The sequence below is a fragment of the Sinocyclocheilus grahami genome, unplaced genomic scaffold (genome assembly GCF_001515645.1).
Source record: "Sinocyclocheilus grahami isolate Dianchi unplaced genomic scaffold, SAMN03320097.WGS_v1.1 scaffold12.1, whole genome shotgun sequence".
NCBI lineage: Eukaryota > Metazoa > Chordata > Actinopteri > Cypriniformes > Cyprinidae > Sinocyclocheilus > Sinocyclocheilus grahami.
The window spans coordinates 1,170,899-1,177,402 of NW_015505191.1; the positions used below are offsets into that span (position 1 = coordinate 1,170,899).

The 6,504-nt window shown below is 35.3% G+C and overlaps 1 protein-coding gene across 1 annotated transcript in view; it reads left to right on the forward strand.

Annotated features, from left to right (window-relative positions):
• Positions 1 to 5,896: 5,896 nt before the first annotated feature.
• LOC107597964 (disabled homolog 2-interacting protein-like) overlaps positions 5,897 to 6,504 on the forward strand; it is a 159,481-nt gene continuing 158,873 nt past the window's right edge. Inside the window, exon 1 of the mRNA XM_016289180.1 lies at positions 5,897 to 5,990. The gene's annotated coding sequence lies outside the window, so the exon portion shown is untranslated. The remainder of the gene's footprint in view (positions 5,991 to 6,504) is intronic.

Consider the following 6,504-nt stretch of genomic DNA (forward strand, 5'->3'; position numbering starts at 1 on the left):
AAACCCATTATAAACGAGGCATTCGTTGCATCCAGTGGGGACATAATTATGGATTATAATGACTTGCGTTGCATCGCACCGCGTAAACATAAAACCATGTCTGCATTTGTGATCAGAGAAATGACAAACAACAAGCCCTATTCTACACTGCCCAAAAAACTCACTTTAAATATATAAAATATAAAAACTCTTTAAATATAAAAAACGTGCTTAGTCTTTGAGTCAGAACAGCCAGCATTGTAGTCTACTCTCCCAGGATCAGGAAACAGTCCTCCATATGTGCTGCACACATCTGAATATTTGGGTTGAAGTGTTCTGGAACAGTGTTGTAAATACAACTTAACCACTGATTTCTAGTCGTGTCCATTTTTGGAAGGCCAAACAAAGTAGTTTCGCTTTCACAACGAAACACAGCCACATCATATGACCCCTTTAAAGCTAAGAAGTAGCTGGGAAAAAAACACGAAAGGCATTTTATCGAAAGGCTTTATCATTTTCAAGATGCCTTTCATATTTAACTGGATGAGACTGTTATTGTGGTCCTTTTCAGTGACCCGAGGCATTGTTGCCTATAAACTGTTACACTACATACTGAATAGCCTCTGTTCAAGCATATATATTTATTGACCGTTTTGTCATGAATCACTTTAACTTAAAGCTAATATTAATTATTTTAATTGTTAAAATATGCTCATTTATACAACTTATTTATCATGGTTGGTTAAGTGTTAATGTAGTGGTTCAGAAGAATTTGAATGCTTGTTTTTAGTTTTTTTCTTTTTCTTTTTTCAAATAATGCATTCATTTCAAAATAAATAAACGGGATCTCTTTAACTTTGACTTTGACAACATCACTTTTTATTATTAAATGTGGTACAATATATGACCAATCAAGTTCATTATTTTGCAATATTGCAATAAAATGTAAATATTGAAGTTCCTGACACTGCATAAGAATAAAACATAAATCTAAAAGGTAAATTATTACGTTTAAACATCATATTAAGCCCCAGAAGGTGTATTCAGGCTTACATACACACCTAAACAAAAACAACAATATAAGGTATTTAGTTCTGGGAGCAATTGTAATATGTCAACACATTTGTTGTAAATATCTCATAAAAAACATCACTGAGATTTTTAGCTGTTGCTATAACCCTTAAAAGCCTCTTAAATGGATTATAAATATTACAGTTGTCCATACATTAGCACATGGATGTGATAAATATCATACAAGATAAAAAGGGGTCTTAGAGTAGATGCTGTAAATGTTATTCAAAAAATGTAAATATAAACATGCTTTCTATAGATCAGATTTAATTGTCTGGCTCGTGTGTATCTTAACACAACAGACACATCTTTTTTTCTACACATCTACACAAAAGAATATGTTGTCCAGTTGGTTTAGCAATCATGAGCAAATCTGAGTCTTTCTGTTCCCTCAAATAATTTAACACTCAGAATTGTCAAATTTTCACGGTGTGTAGCTGAATGAGAAATTTAGTTTTGTTGAATAGGTTTATGTCTGCACTCGTCTGGCTTTTGAAATGGTGTTTCCGGGAACTGTGAAAACACAATAGAAGGGCAGATGTGAGGAAGTGCTTTTGTGTGTTGGGATTTGCTGAAATCCAGTCATGATGAAGTCATTAATCTGACCACTCATCTAGTAACCTATAATGACATACTGATTTTATAGTATAGACATCTTCTTTGTTTAATTACATGTTTTTAGTATGTTTCATAAATGTCATTAAAGTCAGCACATATTACACCTGTTTTAAAATAACTTTTTGTCTGTAATATCAAGGATAGGTATCGACATTGTTTTTTAAAGCTCCTTGTGTCTGTCTAACATTTTACATTTTAATATATTGCTTGATTGTCAAACCATTTATCAAAGACAACATCCATTACAGTACCTACTGCTCAAACATATGCTGACAGAGAGTATCTCTGTATACAAGGTCACTCGGTTTTTATACATGCTTGACTTTAAGATCAACATATTTTAGCACCAGCTAATGTAAATCCATCAAATGTGAGGCTCTAGCAGGATGGCATGGCACAAATAGCTTGTAGATCATCTAATTTAACTTTGTTATTTACCCGTACGTAAACACTAAAAATTATTTAATCATTGAGGGTGCTCAATAAACGTGTAAATAAGAAGCTGGTTGTGCAGGAAACAAAAAAGGGGGTTACAAAGCTCTGCCAGTTAGAAATATATTTGCAAGCTCTGCTTTGAGATGGAAGACACTGATTTATTACTTCAGCAGTGTAACACTCCCTGTAAAACTATTCTGCCTTTAAACCTATTTTCTGATTTAACCTTGAAAGCCTGTGATGAAATGTAAATTAATGTGATATTTTTATATTTCCAAATAACTTTTGGAAAGGCCATAAAATCATATTTGAAATACATGAATGTTTTTGCAGGCTCTGTTAGTTAAGTTTTAGAATGTGGAAGCAAGAAGAAGCTTTTACCCAGAAGAATGATGTGCAGATTGTTCAAACAGAAGGGAGAATCTGAAAAGACTAATAATGACTGATGACTCCAAATAACAGTCCAAGTGGCAGGCTGCATGCATTTAGAGGCCAGTTTCTCAAAGGAAAATCGGGCAGTATGTTCCCAACAGTGCTATTGATGAACAGGGTGTGAATGCAAAAGGACCAGGCACTGTCCATGCCATCACCATCTGTGTCAACGACACCACTGAGACCTCTAGAGTCTAGACAGTATAGCAGTGATCAGTTCTTGTTCAATGCATTTATTTCCCATGCAACAGTAAAATGAAGCATGAAACCTTCATGTATAATAACACCCCGATGGGGATGAAAGAAATATCCCTCCACAAACTCCAAATATAAAGGTATTTATAAGGAAAATTATGCAGCCTACAAACAACAATAAAATCAGAAATGTATGTTTATTGTCAGCGCTCCCTCTCATGTGATGCTGGGGCCAATTGCATAAACATAGCTAATATGATAAGATTGTGTCTAAAGAACTAGTTTGACTAACTAGCTATTATTAACTGTGGCAATCTACATTTTTATGTAAATGACTGTAAAAAGTTATGACCGGTCCAAAAAATTAGATGACTAAATGCAACCGGCCAATGGTTCCAGGCATCTTAATCCATGGCTTTTCAGAAGCACCAATAGTGTGAAAACTACACATTTATGAGGTTAATGCTATTTTTTGCTCAAAACTATTCTTATAAAACACCCAAACTGGATGAAAGCACAAACCATATACTATGGCAATCGCATTCTAGCTTCATGTGTTAGTTATGTAAGAAAACAGAACGTGTAAATTTACTGGAGGTTCATCGGAAGGTGCGAATTTTGATGACACAATTCTGATGGATTTGCAGCAAATCATGTTTGTGAGTCATCAATACTGAAAAAAGTCAACTTTAATACATCAGTATAAGAATAATGGAAGTTGTTCAGTGATTCCAGGGATCACAAATGGGAGCAAACAGGATTTAATCTGTACAGGTATGTGTCTTCTTGTTCTGTTTGAAATGTCAATACAGATTGATTGCATGATATTGCAACTTTTAGGAAATTTCTGTTATGTAACTGAGTTTTATGATAAACTGGTCAAATATTGAAGCTATATAGGTCTATAATTATTCAAAGTTTCTTAAAATCAAATAAGAATTCATAATTTTTCTATAACTTACTTTAACAGCTACCAGAAATAGCCTAACTGGCTTTATAATCTTCATAGTAGTCTTTCGTGTAGAAACTCGCACCCTAAAAAAATTATGGCAAACTCTGTACTGACTGATGAGGTTATTGTCATACTTAGAGTAAAGCAAGACATAATGCCAACAAAACATTATCTTTCAATCTGAATCTTGTTGTTTGCATCAAAGTGTCAAAGTAGCTAGCAGAATGGCTGACCTATATATGAAATAGCCTTTAAGCCTTTGTTTCCTCTGTAGTCTTACTCAAATATCAGCCTCTCATGTATTGTGATAATAGCATGGCTGCGGTCTCTTGTGAATGTAAGTGATAGCCTATCACTATCAGAATTTTAATTTTTTTAGCATAGGGCTTAGAAAAAGGACATGTGGTTTAGGAATACACTATGTGGTATAGAAATTCACTGCAACAAATGCCCGCTATAGACAACAAAATTGAGTTGAATGGTCCCAGGTGAATATTTTAACTCGGGTTACCATAAGCTGCGTGACGCTCAACTCGGGGCTGTTCCACATCCTCAGACTCAGAAGTAGGGCCTAAATCAGCGGTCGGGAACCTATGGCTCGGAAGCCACACCTGGCTCTGACAGAAATCATGTGGCTCGCCAGGTCTCTCATCCTTTACCAAGAAATTATGATTAAAAACAAATTAGACACATCACCACACACATTTAGCTTTCTGCAGAAAGGAAAAAGTTAAAAATAATAATTTTACATTTGTACCAGTCAAGTGCATGTTCAGTTCTGTTCGCGACAGCAATCAACTAACCACTTACACTTCTGTGGTAAATTCAACTCATGCCACACAGACCTTTAATGTCTTTGAAATGTGTAGTATTTATGTAGGCCTATAACCCGTGCAGCTTTCAGTGGGTGGGACAGTTTGAAATAATTAATAAAGAAACATGGAAGAATGAGAAAGTAAAGAGAAGGATGTGCTTGTTATGAAGTCTCATATATCAGTTGAATTCTTTCTCAAGCTCAGTCTGTAACTGCAGGATGGAAAAGTAAGTTCGATACCAACGGTCAACTAAAATTTCTTTGTGAACTTCATGCCTTGGACTTAAGCCCCATTGGCTAATATTGGCCACAACCCATTGCGCTTTGGCGAAGGGTTCCGTTTAGAACTACAAACACAAATAAATAGGGTGACCAGATGTCCCGTTTTTCCTGGGACAATCCCGTATTTCAGCTCTATTTTTAATGTCCCGACTTATTTTGAAAAAATCATGCTTTGTCCTGTATTTTAAAATTTCTTTATTACTGGGTGATCCGAGATATTTGTAGTTTTAACACATTTTAAATAAAATAAATAAAGTGTGTTAAAAAACTACAAATATGGCAGGTGTATGCGAACAATGGTTAAGTAGAGAGGTTCAGATAAACGGGTTAAAGTTACTAATAATCAACATTTAACCTGGTTAAAAATATTTATTTAATGTTATCCTTGTTATAGTCTATTTAATCTGCAACAACAATGCGAACTTTTAAATGCATCATTATGCATAAAATGCACAAAAAAAAAAGTTATCCTGTATGAACGACCCACAACTGGCAGAACAACGTGCTACTTCTTTTCTCTCTGATACGGTAGGAAGTTAAATGAAATGAAATGTGGAGGATGTTAACTGTAACAGGTTGATTGACAGGCCAGTTTACAGTGACAGGATGCGCGTAACTATGCAATATAACGCAAAAGAGTGGTCCAAAACACCCGATTTTAAGACGGATATCATGGGCGTCGCTAGGCCATTTTTAGGGGGGCTATAGTATAATAGACTATATAGTAAAATTTTGTGTGTGTACAGTAAACAGGTGTGTGTGTGTGTGTGTGAGAGAGAGAGACCATGAAGAACTTATTCAGTTATATGTTATACCTATCGATGCAATGGAATACTGCACTTTTTGGTATATATAAATTTAGCATACCACCCCTATTAGTCAAACATTATTATATATATATAATACCCTCATTGGGGGCTGAGCCCCTCTAAAATGAAAATCCTAGAATCGCCCCTGCGCGATATTATGTCACAAAGTTTGCCTACTCTTCTACTACATACTCAGAGGTGTGTACTATTCCTTCTTCCCCAAAAGTAGGCAAATTGGGACGCAGCATTTGTCCCGTGCTTCACAGCTACGCATCTTATGCTACGCAGCTACGCTTGATGTCTCATTGGAGGCGGTGGCTGTCAATCATTTTCACGCAGTGGTGTGGGGCGGTGCTAATGTGGAAGCAACTCACGCGAGTCTTTGAACGTGCGTTTTAATCAGGTAAATACTCCTTGGTCATTTCAAACTGTCCAGATAGAAACTATTTCTCAAAAAATGTGTAGCCCCTGATGGCATATTACACATTTAGTTCATAAAGTCCTTTAAATTAAGTCAATTTTCTCAACACGCACATGGATAAACGAGAAAAAAGTGGTAATTTGTTAGGCTAAATGTAAATAGGAAATAACATAGGTTGTTAGCGTATGTTATTTTTTAAAACTGACTAGCAACTCTAAAAATATAAGTGCATATGTGTATTTGTCACTGTAACAACTACTGTAAATGTAGTATGTGTAAACACTTTTGTTTTTTTCAGCTAAGACACTATTTCCATTTAACATAATAGGCACTAATTTATAGATGAAAACCTAGCGGAGATGTTAGATGTCAGAATAGGTTAAATGTCAAACTTAACAAGAAAACCTGCTGCTTCAGATGATACCAGTTTTGTCATTTAACATTGATCTGTATCATCACAAATTAAATTCTAAACCAGATCAACCCCCCCTCCACC